Source organism: Lotus japonicus, chromosome 1 (assembly GCF_012489685.1).
Source record: "Lotus japonicus ecotype B-129 chromosome 1, LjGifu_v1.2".
NCBI classification, from domain to species: Eukaryota; Viridiplantae; Streptophyta; class Magnoliopsida; order Fabales; family Fabaceae; genus Lotus; species Lotus japonicus.
Window position 1 is genome coordinate 73,028,290 of NC_080041.1, and position 8,235 is coordinate 73,036,524.

Here is an 8,235-nt window from a genome sequence, read left to right on the forward strand (position 1 = left end):
GTAATAAGTATAAGTACCAACGTGGTAAATCATTAGGTAACTAAAGCATAAGGTTAACAATTGAATAAATTTAAAAAATATGAAGTCTTACAACATACCTGTTAATCATTTTATCAGTGCTGCGTCCACACTTTAGACAATCATATTTAACACCATTGACTCTAAGCTCACTAAAACATCTGCATGAGGGGTAAAACCACGGTCCATATCACATGAGAAATTTATGGATAATTTTTATAAGCTTTCGCATTAGTTATTATTATGCTTATCCATATGATATGAGTTCTCACCCTTCTGTTGGAATGATGTTCTATGCGACATCGCTCAGGTACCGAGGACAGTGGAGCTTCTCGCGAGGGTTAGTCAGAGGAGCTAGTCTTTTAGATATGCTTTTAGTGATGGGAGTCATGCTCTATTATGTAACACCGGGGAAACGGTTAGTTTGAACCTTGATGTTAGGAGTTATTTTGTGAACTCTCTTTATTTATTTTTGGATTATGTTTTAGTTTGGAGTTGAAAAATAAATCCGCTGTGCTATGCATATGACGTTATGACACTAAGTTTGGAAATTTATATATTTATTATGAGCATGACATGTGTTTTGATTTATGGTTTTGGAGATTAAATGTGATACCCTCTTAGTTATGCATTTTACTCTGATTTATGTTATAATATTTATGCGGGGGTTTAGAGGGTGTTACATTAGTGGTATCAGAGCATGGTCGGTCAGTAGGTTAGGTTTATTAGCATGTTTAATTCCTTTTGTATTCGATATGTGTTTATGACGCAATCGATACTATTTTGGAATTCTCAGGACAATGGTTGCAGGAAGGAATGATGAAGCTATCGCTGAGGCATTAACAATGTTGGCTGGCGCCATTGGGCAAGGTCAGCAGGCGAATGCTGGAAACCAAAATCAGGATGAATTCCGTGCTTTGGGGAAGTTTCAGAGGAACAATCTACCAACCTTTGAAGGAGCATACAACCCTGACAAAGCACATGCATGGCTGAAAGCAATTGAGAAGATCTTTCGAGTCATGAATTGTACTGATGCGCAGAAGGTGCAGTTTGGCACCCATATGCTTGAGAAAGAAGCTGAAGATTGGTGGGACAACACCGTTCAGAGGTTTGAAGGTGATGGGATGGAGATTACTTGGGATCTTTTCAAGGGTGCATTTTTTGAGAAGTACTATCCAGAAGATGTTCAGGGAAAGAAGGAAATTGAGTTTCTTGAACTGAAGCAGGGTAATGGAACTGTGGCGGAGTATGCTGCAAAGTTTGAGGAATTGATTAAGTTTTGTCCCCCCTACAATACTGCAGAAGCTGAGAGATCTAAGTGTAACAAGTTTGTGAATGGTTTGAGACCTGAGATCAAGAAGGTTGTGGGCTATCAACAGATTGTCCGATTCTCTGATCTGGTTAACAGGAGTACGATCTATGATGAGGATAGCAGAGAGAGTGCTGCTCACTACAAGTTCTTGAAAGAGAAGAAAGAAAAGGGGCAATTCAGAGGAAAACCGTATAGGAATTCTGCTGATAAGGGTAAACAGAAAGCTGGTAATGACAAGAAGCCAAGTGGGGGAGGAGCTCCTAATCCGGTTAAGTGCTACAAGTGTGGTGTTGAAGGACACCGTTCTCCTGAGTGTCCCAATTCTGAGGTGAAATGTTTCAGGTGTGGCAAGCTAGGTCACCGGTCTTATGATTGTAAAGATGACCCGATGGTGACTTGCTACAACTATGGTGAGCAAGGTCACATTAGTACCAAGTGTGACAAGCTGAAGAAGGATCAGGCGAGAGGAAAAGTGTTTGCTTTATCTGTTGCTGAGGATAGACTAATCCGAGGTACGTGCTTTATTAATAGTACACCTTTGATTGCTATTATTGATACTGGTGCAACGCATTCTTTCATTTCTTTGAATTGTGTCAAGGAGTTGAATCTTCAGTTAACTATTATGGAAAGAAATATGGTTATTGATACTCCAGCTATGGGATCAGTGATTACTTCTCATGCATGTTTGCGTTGCCCGTTAAGTATTTGTGATAAAGACTTTGAAGTCGATTTAGTGTGTCTTTCTTTAGACCAACTTGATGTTATTCTTGGTATGGATTGGTTGAGATCCAACCATGTCTATATCAATTGCTTTGCTAAGACAATTCTTTTTCTTGAACTTGAAAAGAACGCGGATATGTTTATGTCCACTAAGCAAGTGAATGAGTCACTGCGGGAGGGCACTGAGGTGTTTATGCTATTGGCAACCTTGAGTTTTACCGAGAAAGAAGCAGCTGGTGAGTTACCGATCGTTTGTGATTTTCCGGAGGTCTTTCCTGCGGAGATAAGTGATTTGCCGCCAGAATGTGAAGTGGAGTTTGCGATCGACTTAGTTCTGGGAACTAAGCCGGTATCGATGGCCCCATATCGGATGTCAACACCTGAATTGAAAGAATTGAAGAGCCAATTGGAGGATCTACTCGAGAAGAAGTTTATTCGCCTTAGCGTGTCACTGTGGGGCGCACCGGTTTTGTTGGTTAAGAAGAAGGAGGGTACTATGAGATTATGTGTGGATTATAGACAACTGAATAAAGTGACTATCAAGAATAAGTATCCACTTCCAAGAATCGATGATTTGATGAATCAGTTGGTTGGTGCAAGTGTGTTCAGCAAGATAGATTTGAGGTCTAGGTATCATCAGATTCGTGTGAAGGCTGAAGATATTCAGAAAGTTGCTTTTAGAACAAGATATGGTCACTATGAGTATTCTATAATGCCATTCGGAGTGACTAATGCTCCTGGTGTATTTATGGAATACATGAACAAAATTTTCCATCAGTACTTGGATAAGTTCGTTGTTGTTTTCATTGATGATATTTTGATTTATTCCAAGAGTGAAGAAGATCATGTTGAGCATCTGCGAATTGTGTTGTCTGTGTTGAAGGAGAAACAGTTGTATGCTAAACTTTCTAAGTGTGAGTTTTGGTTTAAAGAAGTAAGTTTCCTTGGCCATGTGATATCGAGTGAAGGTATTGATGTTGATCCGTCGAAGGTTGAGGTCGTGTCGCAGTGGGAAGCTCCGAAGTCTGTCTCCGAAATCCGAAGTTTTCTGGGTTTAGCAGGCTATTACCTGAAATTTATTGAAGGCTTTTCCAAGTTAGCTTTGCCAATGACGCAATTGACTAGGAAGGGTCAAGCTTTTGTTTGGACCGCGGAGTGCGAAACTAGTTTCCGAGAGTTGAAGAGAAGGTTGACAACTGCTCCTGTTTTGATTTTGCCTAATCCAGTGGAACCGTTCGAAGAGTATTATGATGCTTCTTTGATGGGTTTGGGTGGGGTGTTAATGCAGAATCAACAAGTTGTGGCTTATGCTTCAAGGCAACTTAAATTGCATGAGAGAAATTATCCGACTCATGATCTCGAATTAGCTGCTGTTGTATTTGTTTTAAAGCTCTGGAGGCATTATTTGTTCGGATCAAGATTTGAGGTGTTTAGTGATCACAAGAGTTTGAAGTATCTGTTTGATCAAAAAGCGTTGAACATGAGGCAAAGAAGATGGCTAGAGTTCTTGAAGGATTATGATTTGAGTTTGAATTACCATCCGGGTAAAGCGAATGTGGTAGCTGATGCATTGAGTAGAAAGTCTTTACATATGTCGATGTTGATGGTGCGAGAGATGGAGTTACTCGAGCAATTTAGAGATTTGAGTTTAGTTTGTGAAGAGACTTCTTATGGGGTGAAGCTTGGTATGTTGAAGCTTACTAGTGGCATTCTTGATGAGATTCGAGAGGGCCAACAATCTGATTTGAGTTTGGTGGATCGATTTACTTTGATCAATCAAGGTCGAGGCGGTGATTTTCGGATCGATGAGAATGGTATCATGAGATGTCATGATAGGTTTTGTGTTCCGGCTGTATCTGATTTGAGGAAGAGGATTCTTGAGGAGGGGCATCGTAGTGGACTGAGTATTCATCCTGGAGCTACGAAAATGTATCAAGATTTGAGAAAATTATTTTGGTGGCCGCGAATGAAGAAAGAAATTGCGGAGTTTGTGTATTCTTGTTTGACTTGTCAGAAGTCAAAAATTGAGCATCAGAAGCCATCTGGTTTGATGCAACCGTTATCCATTCCTGAATGGAAATGGGATAGTGTTTCCATGGATTTTGTGTCTGGATTTCCTAGGACATCGAGTCATTGTGATGCTGTTTGGGTGGTTGTAGACAGGTTGACGAAATCTGCCCACTTTATTCCTATAAGGATGGATTATCCCATGGAGATGTTGGCGAAGTTGTACATTAAGATTGTCAGTTTGCATGGTATTCCGTCTAGTATTGTGTCGGATCGAGATCCGAGGTTTATGATGACCCGGGTTTATATGATGTTTTTAGGGTTTTTCTTTGTTAGTTTTGAGTCTTTTTCTTATGTCTCATGTAGTGTTTCATGCATTCTCATGCATTTTAACTTTTATTTATGCATTTGCATTAGTTTAGTAATTTTGTAGTTTTATAAGGGCTTTAGTTGCATTTTAGTATAGTTTGAGTCTTTTGTTAATTGTCATTAGTTTTGAGTCCCTTGTGCAATTAAATGGTTGGTATTCTTGATATTTTTCCTTGAGCTTTGATGAGAGTAATCAGGTCTGAAACTGAAGAAGAAGGAAGGTCAAGAAGCTTGGTGAATTGAAGGGAGGCTTAAAGAGGCATAAAGAGGAGTTAAAATGAAGATCAAGGAACTTTCAAGCGAGTCTAAGCGCCTAGGCATGCTCCATTGGCGCCTAGGCGCCAATTGCCCTGTTCCAGAAATTGGAATTGGCGCCTAGGCGCTCTGAATTGGCGCCTAGGCGCCAATTACCTCCAGGGGCCATATTTTCAGCATGGAATTGGCGCTCTGAATTGGCGCCTGAGCGCCCGGAACAGCCCAAACTCGGGATTTTTGCCTATAAATAGAATTTTAGTCATTTTCTTTTGTAATCTTTGATATCTTTTCATACTTTGTAAAATTCAGAGGTAGAGGATCATCTAGGAGAGTGAGAGAGGGCTTCCTTGCTTGTAATTCAGGTTCTTAGCCAAGCATGGCTCTTGCCATGCTTGGCTAATCTCTCTTCTTTACTTTAGTTTTCTTGTAAGACTTTTCCTTTTAAGTTATAATCTTAAGTTATTTCCCACATGTTCTTCTTCTTTCCTTGAATCCCATATCCATGTTTTATGTTTCAAGTTAGAACATGTGCTAGCTTTATACTTTTCTATAATTAGAACGGAAGTTTGTTATAGATTAGGGAACTAATTTGGGATTGTCCCTTCAATCTTGGCTACTAGGAATAGAGCAAGGGTTGGGGTTTGTTGGCCTGAATTTTATAATCTTTATGCTTCAAACAAATGTTTAAGTACACAAGGAATTGGGCTTATCTTTTGGTTTGAAAGAATTATCTATGCGAGGCATCGATAGGTAGTTGCTTAGGCTATAACATCAAGGAGAGATTCATGAGAGCATGTGCTTAGAATGATGTGCTTGAATTGATTAGTTGAGCAAGAACCCAAAGTAAATCACTCTTTCTTTTCATTTTCTTTTTCATTTATGAATTTATATTTTCTTTTTCCTTATTACTACTTCGTCATATGTTTGCCTCAATAAAACAAACCTTCAAACTCAAGGCTTAAACCGAATCTATTCTCTCACAATCCCTGTGTTCGATATTTAAAACCGGGTGGATTCCGTACACTTGCGGATTTACCAACAGTTTACCTCTAGATTTTGGGAAGGATTGCAAAGTGCTTTGGGTACGAAGTTGCGTTTGGCATCTGCTTACCATCCTCAAACAGATGGTCAGACGGAGAGGACAATTCGGTCACTGGAAGATCTTTTGAGAGCTTGTGTGTTGGAACAAGGAGGTGCTTGGGATAGTTTCCTACCTTTGATTGAGTTTACTTATAACAATAGTTTCCATGCTAGTATTGGGATGGCACCATTTGAAGCTTTGTATGGAAGGAGATGTAGGACGCCAATATGTTGGTATGAATCTAGTGAGAGTGTGGTTGTAGGACCAGAGATAGTTCAACAAACCACTGACAAGATCAAGATGATTCGGGAGAAGATGAAGGCTTCTCAGAGTCGTCAGAAAAGTTACCATGATAAGAGGAGGAAAGCACTCGAATTCGAGAAGGGAGACCATGTATTTCTTAGAGTCACTCCAGTAACGGGTGTTGGACGAGCATTGAAGTCGCGTGCGTTGACGCCGCGTTTCATTGGTCCTTATCAAATTTCAGAGAGAGTAGGTGCAGTGGCTTATCGGATTGCCTTGCCACCGTCACTTGCTAATCTCCATGACGTGTTCCATGTGTCGCAGTTGAGGAAAAACATTGCTGATCCGTCTCATGTGATCCAAGTAGATGATGTGCAAGTAAGAGATAACTTAACCGTGGAGACATCACCTATGCGAATAGAGGATAAAAGATTGAAGCAACTTCGTGGCAAGGAGATTGTATTGGTGAAGGTTGCTTGGGGAGGACCAGCAGGGGGAAATGTTACTTGGGAGCTTGAGAGTCAGATGAAGGAGTCCTACCCCGAGTTGTTCGGTTAAGGTAATTTTCGAGGGCAAAAATCCTTAAGTGGGGGAGAGTTGTAACACCCCGTTTTCCGATTAGTAGAATATTTATTAATTTATTTTAATTATTATTGGGTTATATAGTAGCTTGAATAAATAGGTGATTTTATAATATAATAAGGTGTTTAAGTGATATATGGAGGGAGTATAATATTTAAATTATATTATTTAATTACATAAGATTTAATTAAAAGGGGTTTTAGTGTTTAGAGTGAGTAATTAGGAGCTAAATAGAAAGAGAAATCAGAATTAGAAGAGCAGAACAGAAAAGGGAGAAAGGGTGAAAGCAAGAAGGAGAGGAGAAAAGAGAAGAAAACCTAGGCTTTGATCTTCAAGAGGTAAGGGTTTGAATTCTTATTTTCTGGGTTGGCATAATAGTTAGTAATGGTAGAAAGCATCATTTAGGAACCCTAGGATGCAGAATTTCCTAAACTGAAAATAGATTAGGTTTGATTTTTGAATTGTGAGGTGGAAGAGAGGGGTGGGGGCGCGCATGGTGATGGAGGCAAAACAGATGCGCCATGCGTTGATTGAGTTAAATCATGCTATTGAAGATTATTTGAGAATTCTGTTTGATTCTAGTTAGAGTATGAACAATTGAAACCTTAGGATTGTCCGTTCCCATGGCCATGGTATTGGTGTGGTATATGCAAACGTACTGGTTACACAAGTAATTTGATGTTAGTAATTAGGAATTGCAAGGTGGATGGCGTAGCGGAGATCGGTTCGATGGAGCTGCATATTGGTTCTATTGGGTTGTTTATATGAATGTTGGAGTGTTGGGTTTTTTTAATATACTGGATTGAAATCAAGATGGAGTACGATGTAGTTTAAAGAATAGTGTGTTTGAGCAGAATGATGGTGAAAGCTATTATACACATGTTAAATGATAATTTGGGAACAACATGAACATGATGCGTAGCACTGTTTCTAAGTTTGTCCTTACTTTATATATATGATTTATTCTATTGTCTCTATTAGTATATAACTTTGTTGGTACCTAGACATTTAGCATGAATTTAAGTATGCGTGGGAGCACGGCGCGGTAGGAGGTGCGCGCGCGGCGTAGAGGAGATGACGGGTTTTTAGGGAAAATTAGGAAAAATCTAGTTTTTGTATAATAGTGCAGAACCTGTTATATATGAATTATATTTGATTTTCATTTGTTTAATAATTCTTATATGATGCTGCTTTTATTGAATTGATGTTATGAGTTTAGTTGATATATTTTGCGAAATTGAGATTGATTTGATTTGTTGAGCTGGTGATGAATATGCTAAAATAATTAAGACTTGGAGATGGTCTGAATAAGCATATGTTAGTTGAGTTTTGCACAATACACTGCATAGTTGTCAAGAGGCAATGTTTGCTAGTTCTCGTGGAGGCTAGTGACTTGTCCCAAAACTGGAGTGGTTTTGAAAGCCTAGAGCGAGGGCTTTATTGGTGGTTATCTGTCTGGAGTGGACGCGGTGATACCGCTAAGGATAACAACTTTGGTACCAAAGACATTTGCACGGAGTCACACTTGAGTCATATAAGTTATTGTAGGGAGTTATTGATGTTAATTAAAGTTAACTGCAATATCTTTGGAGAATTTTGTTGTTGTGGTAATTGACAATATTTATATTTTCTTTGTCTGAGCTATGAT